Source organism: Rhinopithecus roxellana, chromosome 7 (genome assembly GCF_007565055.1).
Source record: "Rhinopithecus roxellana isolate Shanxi Qingling chromosome 7, ASM756505v1, whole genome shotgun sequence".
In the NCBI taxonomy this organism is placed as follows: Eukaryota; Metazoa; Chordata; class Mammalia; order Primates; family Cercopithecidae; genus Rhinopithecus; species Rhinopithecus roxellana.
In genome coordinates this window covers 99276414-99288927 of record NC_044555.1, presented here as the reverse complement: position 1 = coordinate 99288927, position 12514 = coordinate 99276414, and positions in this window count along the sequence as shown.

Here is a 12514-nt window from a genome sequence, read left to right as displayed (position 1 = left end):
TAATGAAAATGTGCTTATGTACAAGAAACTCAAATATTAGCTCTGTATATCAATATTTTCAATGTTCTCATTGCTAAAGTCATACAGAACCTGCCATGGCACTATGATATGTGTTTTTTTTTCCATTTATTCAGTTACTTAATCTTAACAATAACACTGTAAAGAAGGTGCTACTACTATTCTCATTTTATACATGAGAAAACTGAAGTACAGAGCAGTAAATAACTTGCCCCATGATCACAGACTTTGTAAGTGACAGAACTGAGATTATGACGCAGGTCTGTCTGACTTTAAACATCACATTATTAAATACTATCCTATAATGGCTCTCAGGTAAGGCAAGGAGGAAGCGTTTAAGAAGGCTAGGTTTGATGGTTAATACTGAATGTCAACTTGATTGCATCAAAGGATGCAATCCAATTGGATTGATTGGATTGAAAGGCTGCCAGTTTCTGGTGGGGTCCAGAACAGGAGAAGGTTCTGCAACAGGTCCAGGCTGCTGTGCAAGCTGCTCTGCCACTTGGACCATATGACCCAGCAGATCCAATGGTGCTGGGGGTGTCAGTGGCAGATAGGGAGACTGTTTGGAGCCTTCGTCAGGCCCCCATAGATGAATCACAGCAGAGGCCTCTAGGATTTTGGAGCAAGGCCCTGTCATCTTCTGCAGGTAACTACTCTCTTTTTGAAAGACAGCTCTTGGCCTGTTACTGGGCTTTGGTGGAAACTGAACATTTGACTATGGGCCATCAAGTCACCAGGCAACCTGAACTGTCTATCATAAACTAGGTGCTTTCTGACCCAGCTAGCCATAAAGTGGGTCATGGGTCCAGCAGCATTCCATCATCAAATGGAAGTGGTATATATGTGATCAGCCTCGAGCAGGTCCTGAAGGCACAAGTAAGTTACACGAGGAAGCGGCTCAAATGCCCATGGTCTCCACTCTTGCCACTCTGCCTTCTCTTCCCCAGCCTGCAATGATGGCCTCATAGGGCATTCCCTATGGTCAGTTAACAGAGGAAGAGAAGACTAGGGCCTGGTTCACAGATGGTTCTGCATGACTTGCAGGGACCACCCGAAAATGGACAGCTGCAGCACTACAGCCCCTTTCTAGAACATCCCTGAAGGACAGCGGTGAAGGGAAATCTTCCCAGTTGGCAGAACTTCAAGCAGTGCACCTTGTTTTCCACTTTGCATGGAAGGAGAAATGGCCAGATGTACAATTATATACTGATTCATGGGCTGTAGCTAATGGTTTGGCTGAATGGTCAGAGACTTAGAAAAAGCATGATTGGAAAATTGGTGACAAAGAAATTTGAGGAAGAGGTATGTGGATGGACCTCTCTGAGTGGTCAAAAACTGTGAAGATATTTGTATCCTATGTGAGTGCTCACCAACTGATTACCTCAGCAGAGGAGGATTTTAATAATCAAGTGGATAGGATGACCCATTCTATGGAGACCACTCAGCCTCCTTCCCCAGTCATTCCTGTCATTGTTCAATAGGCCCATGAACAAAGTGGCCATGGTGACAAGACCGGAGGTTATGCATGGGCTCAGCAACATGGACTTCCACTCACCAAGGCTGACCTGGCTATGGCCACGCTGAGTGCCCAATTTGCCAGCAGCAGAGACCAACACTGAGCCCTTGATATGGCACCATTCCTCAAGGTGATCAGCCAGCTACCTGGTGGCAGGTTGATTATATTGGACCTCTTCTATCATGGAAAGGGCAGAGATTTGTCCTCACTGCAATATACACTTATTCCGGATATGGGTTTGCCTATCCTGCACACAATGCTTCTGCCATGACTCCTAACCATGGACTCATGGAATGCCTTATCCACTGTCATGGTATTCCATACATCATTGTCTCTGACCAAGGCACTCACTTTACAGCTATAGCAGTGCGGCAGTGGGCTCATGCTCATGGAATTAACTGGTCTTACCATGTTCCTCATCATCCTGAAGCAGCTGGATTGATAAAATGATAGAATGACCTTTTGAAGTAACAATTACAACTAGCTGACAATACTTTTCAGGGCTGGGGCAAAGTTCTCCAGAACACTGTGTATGCTCTGAATCAGCATCCAATATATAGTACTGTTTCTCCCATAGCCAGGATTCATGAGTCCAGGAATCAAGGCGGGGAAGTGGGAGTGGCACCACTCACCATCACCCCTAGTAATTCACTAGCAAAATTTTTGCTTCCTGTTCCCGCAGCATTATATTCTGCTGGCCTAAAGGTCTTAGTTTCAGAGGGAGGAATGCTGCCACCAGGAGACACAAAAATGATTCCGTTAAACTGGAAGTTAAAATTCCCACCTGGACACTCTGGGTTCCTCCTACCTTTAAGTCAACAGGTTAAGAAGGGAGTTACAGTATTGCCTGGGGGTAATTGACCCAGACTATTAAGATGAAATCAGTCTTCTACTCCACAATGGAGGTAAGGAAGAGTATGCGTGGAATACAGGAGATCCATTAGGGCATCTCTTAGTATTACTATGGCCTGTGATAAAGGTCAATGGGAAACTACAACAGCCCAATTCAGTCAGGACTACAAATGGTACAGACCCCTCAGGAATTAAGGTTTGGGTCACTCCACCAGGAAAAAAAAAAAAAAAGAAAGAAAAAAAAAAAAATACACGACCTGCAGAGGTGTTTGTTGAAGGCAGAGGGAATACAGAATGGGTAGTAGAAGAAGGTACTCATCAATACCAGCTACTACCACATGACCAGCTACAGAACCAAGGACTGTAACTGTCATGAGTATTTCCTCCTTCTTTTGTTAAAAACATGTTTGTGTATGTATACACTTGTACTGAGAAAATATCTGCATTTTATTTCCTTTTCCTTTATCACGTGACATAAGATTTATTTACTTCATATCAGCATTTAGGTACTGTTAACTTTATGTAATAGTACTTGGGTTGGGGATTGGTGTGTTTTTTATTGTATAAAGCATAGTTGTATTATGTTGGGTGTAATTATGACCTTATTATTGTCTTTATTTAAAGATGACATATGATCTCAGGAGATGTGTATGGGGTTCAAGTTGACAAGGGGTAGGCTTGTGATGGTTAATATTGAGTGTCAACTCGATTGGATTGAAGGATGCAAAGTATTGATCCTGGGTGTGTCTGTGAGGGTGTTGCCAAAGGAGATTAACATTTGAGTCAGTGGGCTGTGGAAGGCAGACCCACCCTTTATCTGGTGGGCACAATCTAATCAGCTTCCAGCGAGTATAAAGCAGGCAGAAAACGTGAAAAGGCGAGACTGGCCTAGCCTCCCAGCCTACATCTTTCTCTTATGCTGGATGCTTCCTACCCTCAAACATCGGGCTCCTAGTTCTTCAGTTTTGAGACTCAGACTGGCTCTCCTTGCTCCTCAAGCTTGTAGACTGCCTATTGTGCGACCTTGTGATCATGTAAGTTAATACTTAATAAACTCCCTTATGTATGTGTGTGTGTGTGTGTGTGTATATCCTATTATTTCTGTCCCTCTAGGGAACCCTGACTAATACACTAGGTAAAACTAAAATAGCATGAAATGATCATGGTTGGTTGTTTCAAGGATCCAGATATTCTAAGCTAGGTTTGAAAGAAAACTGAGAATTATCTTAATGTCTAGGAAAACATTTTTGGAAAAAGAATGCAGCTAGGGGGAGAATTTCTAGAATAGACAAATCTATAGAGACAGAAGTAGCTGCAGGGACAGAAAAATGGGGAGTGACTGCTAACATGTGTGCAGAGTTTCCTTTGAGATGACAAAAATGTTCTGATATATATATTAGTGATGGTTGCACAACTCTGTGAATAATAAAAACAACTGACTTTTACAGTTTTAAAGGGTGAATTTCATGGTATATGAATTACATTTCAATAAAGCTGTTATTTAAAACAAGAAGTGAGAATGAAATCTAGAAGATGTAAGAACACGTTCGTAGAAACTTGCCTCAGAATCAGAGATATTAAAGGGCCAAAGGCCCTTACCAAGGTGATTTGTGATCTACCTCTCTGAAGACACCAGGAGCTCTATTCCCAAGCTTCCTAGGACATTTAGAAGATAGCAGCGCTACCTGGCCACACTGTAGTATCTCCCCTGGGCATTTGTGTACGGTGGTGGGAATGGGTGTAGAAAATGATACACAGTTACACTGAACCTTCTCTTTTCAGGTGCATTTTGGTAAAGTGGATTGGTGCCCCAATCTAAAGGGTTACATTGTCACCAGCAGGAACCCAAGAAGCATGTTCTGTAAACTGATAACAAAGGTCTTAGAGTGTGGACAAAACAAAGTACAGTCCTTCAGTTGTGATACCACATTGGAGCTTGGCTGCATTCCACACCTGTAAGGTTCTTGAAACGGACCAAAAAACAGCCCTTTCTCCCAAGGACTTCGGAATGCAGTTGAACTACGCCCCTGAGGTCAGTCCCTGGTCTGAAAACAGGTTAGAGTATTTATATTTGTGTCTTTACATACATACCTAGAATTTCTAATAGTTTGACCTGTTTTTTAAGCAGTTTAAAAGGTTCCCTTATCTAGCTAGTGAGACAGATATTGAAGCTGACTTTCTTCCTTGATTAGAATGCCAGCTTAATTGAGGCCATAGATAGATAATAGCTACACTGACTTTTTCAGTCTCTCCAAATGGCTCTATCTATTGAATACTATCCTAGTTCCTGGAAACAATCTTAGAGAAGAGCTCAGGGATCTTATTTTGTGAATCAATTACTAAAACAATACAGATAAACTATGACTAGTCTGAGAACTTGGCCTTAGAACTACCCACTGTTACAGGGACATGATTCTGAAAGCAGAAAAAAAAATCTGAGTTTGAATAATGATGGTGAGGCTTCTTACATTAAACATGTCTTGTGAACGGGTTACTCCCAGGAGGACCTACTTCCCAGCACCGCAGAAGCCATCATCTGTGTAAACACCAGTGATTTATTAAGAAATGAGGAACATGAACATCTTCTCTACACAAACAATTATTTGCCAACCTTCTCCACTGAACTCCTTTTCAGCTAATAGCAATTTGAAGTCATAGCATCATCCATTAATCTCAAGGGTAATTTCCCCTGGCTTTGCAGGAGATGCTTTGATTAAACCTTTGGTCTCAATGCCACAAGTCCCTATTCTTAGCAAATTGAACAATGCACTGGTCTAATATCTATCAAAATGGGACATGTTCTCAGGCCATGCAACTCAATGGGGTCAATTTATGTAGGGTCTCCAGTGTCCATTACTACTGTTAAATATGTATTTAAAATGAGCATAAGCTAGAAGACTAGGGTCCAGTGTTGTGTGCAGTAGAGTCCTGTATTCCATTCTATTAAACCTCCAATCCAGTGGATCAAGCTGTGCTTTAGAGCCCCGGGATTCCATGGTGAGTCTTAGGGGCCTCTGGAGGAGTTTTAAAGAGAAAGACTGACTGGGCAGGCTCAGTATGCCACTCTATCTCCTGCTTCACCAGAGCAATTTTATTTTTATCTGTTTGATATATTGGGGTTCCACAGAAGATTTAATTTGAAAAACAAAACAATGCCACTAGAAAACAAAATTCATAAGCCATTACTGAAATCTATCTACACAGTTGACCATGAGCATGAACAGAATCTCTAAGTAGTGAAACTGGCATGTCAAAGAAAGCTTCCTGCTCAAAAATACATGGTTAAATTTGCCATCCATTAATTTATCACATCCATTTTGAAACAAATTTTTCAGCCTGAAACAAAGTTAAGTACTTTCAGGTAGTCATAAGTCCAAAGAAGAAAATAAAATAGGGTAATGGGATAGAGTGACCAGAGTAGCAGGTTTAAGGACTATTTTAGATAGGGTGTGGGTTGAAGAAAATCCCCCAGAAAGGTGGTGTTTGGGATGAAATGATATAGAGGGAAAAACAACGCAACTGGAACTCAGTAAGCCAGCGCAAGAAATGTAGACGAATGGAGTTAAGATAAGAGAAGTGGTTCATGCACCCACTAAATGAGTTTAAGCATGGATTGATTAATATTTGCAAAGGATTAGTCCTGGGGCTGGTTGTGGAAGAGGGCAAGAGAGGAATTGGGAAAAGCATTAAGAAGACTATTATAATAACTGAGGTGAGCAATGATGGTAACTTGAACTAGATTGGTAACAGGAGAGATAGAGAAAAGTAGACATGTGGGATACACCTTCAAAAGTAAAGTTGAGAGCATTTGATGATGGATTGCATGTGAATTGTGAGAGGAAAACAGAAATCAAGGATGATTCTTGGGTTTTAGTATTAAGAATCTGAATGCTTAGTAGTGCCATTAAGTGACATGACAAATATTGTGTAATGAAAAGATACATGTGACCAAGGCCAATGAGAAGAGTAGGGGTCAGAATCAACTGAATTATGTTTTGAGCATATGTGTTTGTGATACTTACTGGATACTCAAGACATGTCCAGAAACCAACTGGATAAAGGTATCTGGAGTACTAGAGAGGCATAAATTTGCAAATTATCAGCATAGAAATGATATAAAAGCCATAGAACAAAATGTGCAAAACGTGATCACCTACATAATGGGTGTAGAAGGAGAAGAGAAGGCAGGCCACAATTAAGCCCTGAGGAAGCCCAACTTTTAGAAGCCAGGGAAAGTGGAGATAACAAAGGAGCAGAGAGGAAATACTGTCAGATAGGAGGAAAACCAGGAGAGCATGGTGTCATGAAAGTCTACAGAGGAGAGTGTTTTGGGAAGGTGAGTGTGGTCACCTCTGTCAAAGTTTCTGAGAGATAGAGTAATATAAATACAGAAAAGTAATGCTGGCTTTTCAAGATTTGGCCAATGGATAGGAAGATTTGAGGAGGGGCAAGGAATTACAGTCTTTCCACTCTGTAAAATACTGTCACCTGGCTGGCCCCTTTGTTTTGAGATATAAGAACAGCCATGAGTAGTAGAGTACTGCATAAAAGAACTGGAGAGAAAGTTGTGAAGAGAAAGCAATGCAAATAAACATCTTTTTCCCAGTTGTTTAATATTGTCACTGGAGACGACGTCCAGCCCAGCAAAGTTTAAAAGATTGAGTCTTTGATTTCTGGGGAGCTAAAGACAATAACATCACCATAGATGTGCCTAGAGAAAAGCATACTTCCTCTACCACCTTAAGAGAAGAGCACAAGTCAATAAAAAGACATTCAAAATGTGCACAGGGAAAAGCCAGTATGACCTGTGTGCAAACATTTACATCATTTCAGCAGAAAGATGTGTAGGCAATTTAAAATCATGACCTATATTTAAGGAACATATCCTAAAAGCCCCAGTCCCTTATTAATATTACAACATATAATTATCCCTGATGCCCAGCCTATCTTGCTAGACCATGTTTAATCAGATCTTTTCTCATTGACTTGACTGTTTCCCCTGTATATATCCCCTAACACATGGTAGAGATAAGGCTTGTGATCTATACTAGGGAAAGAGATTTATGATTACCATTGGGCACTCTTTGTTGGCCAATTTAAAAATAAAGATTCTTTTTACAACTGTTGGTCTAAATTCCTCAATGGAGAGAGGTATGTGTATGTGTGCGTGTGTGTGCATGTGTGTGTGTGTGTGTGTACCTGCACATGTGTATCTGTGAACATACACTCTAAAATCCAGGCACACTGCACATTTGGGAAATGAGATATTCAGGATGATCAACCAAGCTGCATTTACCTCACTTAAAGACCAAAAATTGGATTCAAGCTTTGTTTTGTATAGGTATATTTATAAAATTATTTGATATATGCTTCCTTTTCTTAAGGTAAAATACATTTGTATAGCTTCCACATTTTTTCTTAGGCCTATTAAGAACCTCATTTTATGACCTAAGAGTCGTAAGACGTAAGTCGTAAGACGACGTAAGAGTCATCTTAGGTCGTAAAATGACATCTTATACAAGGTAAATCTTAATGACCTTGTATAAGAACCTTGATTATACAAGGATGTTTTGAGGGAGTATAATTTGCATGTCCCCTTGCCAAAGAGTCTCAGAGCTCTGTGCTTTTGGGGTTTTTGCATCTATCTAATAAAATTGTATCCATTGTACCCTCTTCCTCTAATGTCAGTATTACACTCCTGTAAGTGCATCTGCCTAAAGCAATCCCTCTCCCTCCTAATTATCTGCAAGTTTGGAAACAGGATTCAGAAGCTGTTGAAACTATAAGTGGAATAAAAGTAAACAGATATCAGCAAGATTGCAAAATAAAAGCTCAACACAGGAGAATCAATCACATTTTTTACATACAAACCATGAATATGTGGAAACTAATATTTTTTAAAAAGTTGTGGGTGCATATGTGTATATATTTATGGGGAAATGAGATGTTTCAATCCAGGCATGCAATGTAAAATAAGCACATCATTAAGAATGGGGTATTCATCCCCTCAAGCATTTATCCATTGAGTAGCAAACAACTCAATTATACTCTATAAGTTATTTTAAAACATACAGTTATTATTTACTATAGTCACTCTGTTGTGCTATCAAATAGTAGGTCTTATTCATTCTTTCTAACTATTTTTTTGTACCCATTAACCACCCTCACCTCCCCTGCAAACTCCCACTACCCTTCCCAGCCTCTGCTAACCATCGTTCTACTCTCTATGTCCATGAGTTCAATTGTTTTGATTTTTAGTTTCCAAAGATAAGTGAGAACATGAGATATTTGTCTTTCTGCACCTAGCTTATTTCACTTAACATAATGATCTCTGTTTCCATCTATGTTGTTGGATATGTCCAGATCTCATTCTGTTTTACGACTGAATAGTACTCCATTGTATAGAAGTACTACTTTTTCTTTATCCATTCACCTGGTGATGGACACTTAGGTTGCTTCCAAATCTTGGCTATTGTGAACCGTGCTGCAGCAAACATAGACATGCAGATATCTCTTCGATATACTGATTTCCTTTCTTTTGGGTATATAGTCAGCAATGAGATTGCTAGATCATATTGTAGTTCAATTTTAAATTTATTGAAGAACCTTCAAACTGATCTCCATAGTGGTTGTACATTCCCACCAACAGTGCACAAGCGTTCCCTTTTCTCCACATCCTTGCTAGCATTTGTTATTGCTTGTCTTTTGATATAAGGCATTTTAACTGGTGTGAGATGATATCTCATTGTAGTTTTGATCTGCATGTCTCTGATGATCAATGATGTTGAGCACCTCTTCATACGTCTTTTGGCATTTGGAAACTAAAATTTAAAATACAATGCCATATGCAATTGCTCCAACGACAATGAAATACTAAGATGTAGACCAAACAACATGTACAGCATTTCCATACTCAAAACTACAAAATGCTGGTGAAAGAAATCAGGGACCTCAATAATTGGAAAGACATATCACGTTTATGTATTGGGAGATTCAACTAGTGAAGATGTCAGTTTTCCCTGAATTGTTTTATTTTGTGTTTAAGCAATTATTATCAAAATCCTAGCAAAATTATTTTAGACATGGACAAGCTTATTCTAAAATGTATGTGGGAAGTCATAGGCCCCAGAATAGCTAAAACAACCTCAACAAAGAAGAATAAAGTGGGAGGAATCACTCTACTTGATATGAAGGCTTACTATATAGCTATATAGCTGATACAACCAAGACAGAGTTGTATCAGTGGAGGGATAGACACATAGATCAATGGAACAGAACAGAGAAGCCAGAAATGGACCCATACGAATATGCCCAACATATGAGAAAAAGGAAGAAAATTCAATCGATGAAGGAAAAGTAGTCTTTTTAACAAGTGGTGTTAGAACACTTGGACACTAGGGCATAAAAATGAACCTTGACCTAAACCTCACTACCTATACAGAAAGTATCTCCAAATGGATTACAGACTTAAATATAAAACTAAAAATGTAATTCTGAAGGATAAAAAGTAAGAGAAAATCTTCATACTCTAGGAATAGGCAAAGATGATTTAGCTTTGATAATCTACAAAAGTAATTCATAAAAGAAAAATTTGATAAACTAGACTTCATCAAAATTAAATACTTTTGCGCTGTGAAAGACCTTTTTAAGAGGATGCAAAGACAAATTACAGGTAGGGAGAAAATATTTGCAACCCCTATGTTCAACAAAGGACTAGTATTTAGAACTCTCAAAACTCAACAGTAATAATACAAACCATCCAACTAGAACATAGGCAAGAGATACGAAGAGACAGTTCTATGAAAAGGATATGCAGAGGATAAATAAGCACATGAAAAGATGTTTGACATTATTAATCAGCAGGAAAATGCAAATTAAAACAACAATGACAAAATGTTGACACCTATCAGAATGACAAAAATTAAAAATAGTGAAAACAGCATATACCACGGAAGATGCAGTAAAACTGGATCACTTATATATTGCCATTGAGATTTTAAATGTCACAATCACTCCGGAAAATAGTTTGGGAGTTTCTTATAAAACTAAACATGCTGAGGCAGGCAAATCACTTGAGGTCAGGAGTTCAAGACCAGCCTGGCCAACATGGTGAAACCCTGTTTCTACTAAAAATATAAAAATTAGCCAGGCATGGTGGCATGGGCCTATAGTCCCTGCTGCTTAGGAGGCTGAGATGGGAGAATCACTTGAATCCACGAGGCGGAGGTTGCAGTGAGCTGAGATCGCACCACTGCACTCCAGCCTGGGTGATAAAGTGAGGCTCTGTCTCATAATAATATTAATAACAATAATAATAATAATGAATAAAACTAAACATGCAACTACCATATGACTCAACAAGAGCACTCTTGGGCATTTATCTCAGATAACTAAAAATTCATGTGCACTTAAATACCTGTACAGATATCTGTACCAGCTTTATTTATAATAGCCACAAACCAGGAGTGAGACAGATGGTCTTGTGCAGGTAAAAGGTTATACAAACCATGTTATGTTTGCAAAGTAGACTATTACTCAAAAGTAAAAAGGAATGGCCTATTGATAGAAGCAACAACTTGGATGACTCTCCAGAGAATTATGATAGGTGAAAAAAAGCCAACCCCAAAAGGTAACCCACTGCATGATTTGAATAACTTTTTGAAATGACAAAATTACAGAAATGAAGCACATATTGGTGATTGACAGGGGTTGTGGAAAGGGTGAAGACTGTGAGAGCGAGTTGAGTTTGGTTATTAAAGGGCAACACAGAGGATCCTTGTAGTCATGGAACTGTACTGTATCTTGACTGTAGTGGTGATTACACAAATATGCTCATGTGATGAAACTCCATAGAAGTAAACACACACACACACACACACACATACACTATGGAGTCCAAGTAAAACTGAGGAAATCTAAATATAATAAGTGGGTTTTATCAACATTAATTTCCTGGTGTGATATGTGCTGTAGTTATGCAAGATGTCATTATTGGGGAAACTAGGTGGTGTACTTGGGATATCTCTGTATTATTTCTTACAACAGCATGTAGCTTCAATTATCCCCAAATAAAATGTTTTTAAATCAATGCATATTTAAAAACTAAATAGATAATGTAAAACCCAAGTCCTAAAACAAATGCATTTCTCACACAAAAGGAGGCTCTCCTGCAGGTTCTCATTTCAACCTATTTTGTTTTTTCAGAGGCTATTTTCTCCTTATTATCTGGTTCTCAACTGTGTTCCCAGTGGGTTAGGTACTTTTCGGTCCTCCTCTACTTCACTGTTTATTACTTGTATTTCTCTGGTCCTTGACATGTTTCAAGTGCACTATAACCACGAATGAAGGCACTTACTCTCTTAAAGATGACTTTGGGATACAGGTGAGTGGAAGAGAATTCCACTTGAGGGCTCTAAGACTGGATGCAAGTTATGTACGTCACTTACAACATACAACATATACATACAACAAAATACAAAGAGTAGAATGGTATAACAAGAAGGAGGTGTGATATGGTTAGGCTTTGTGTCCCCACCCAAATCTCACCTTGAATTGTAATCCCCATAATCCCCATGTGTCAAGGGAGAGACCAGGTGGAGGTAACTGAATCATGGGGGTGGTTCCCCCATTCTGTTCTCATGATAGTGAGTGAGTTCTTAAAAAACCTGATGGTTTTATAAGGGACTCTTCTCCCTTCCCTCAGCACGTCTTCTTGCCGCCTTGTGAAGAAGGTGCCTTGCTTCCCCTTCTGCCATGATTGTAAGTTTTCTGAGGTCTCCCCAGTAGTGCTGAACTGAGTCAATTAAACCTCTTTTCTTTTTAAATTACCCAATCTCAAGCAATTCTTTATAGCAGTATGAAAATGGACAAATACAAGGTAGGATTCAAATAGTGGTAATAGAAGAGATCCTTCCTCATTATTCCTTTCCCTCCTCTTGCTTTGTACACTCTCTGAATTCCAACTCTTTTGCTTTTCTATCCTGCCCCCGAAAAATACAAAAGCCTACCTTCACATGGGGCAGCAACACCAGGATTTCAAAGGGAGCATGTCGTCAAATCACTAGAGCTAATCCGAATGATTGAGGACTCATGGATAATAATGGTGTTTCCACCCTGACTTCTGGT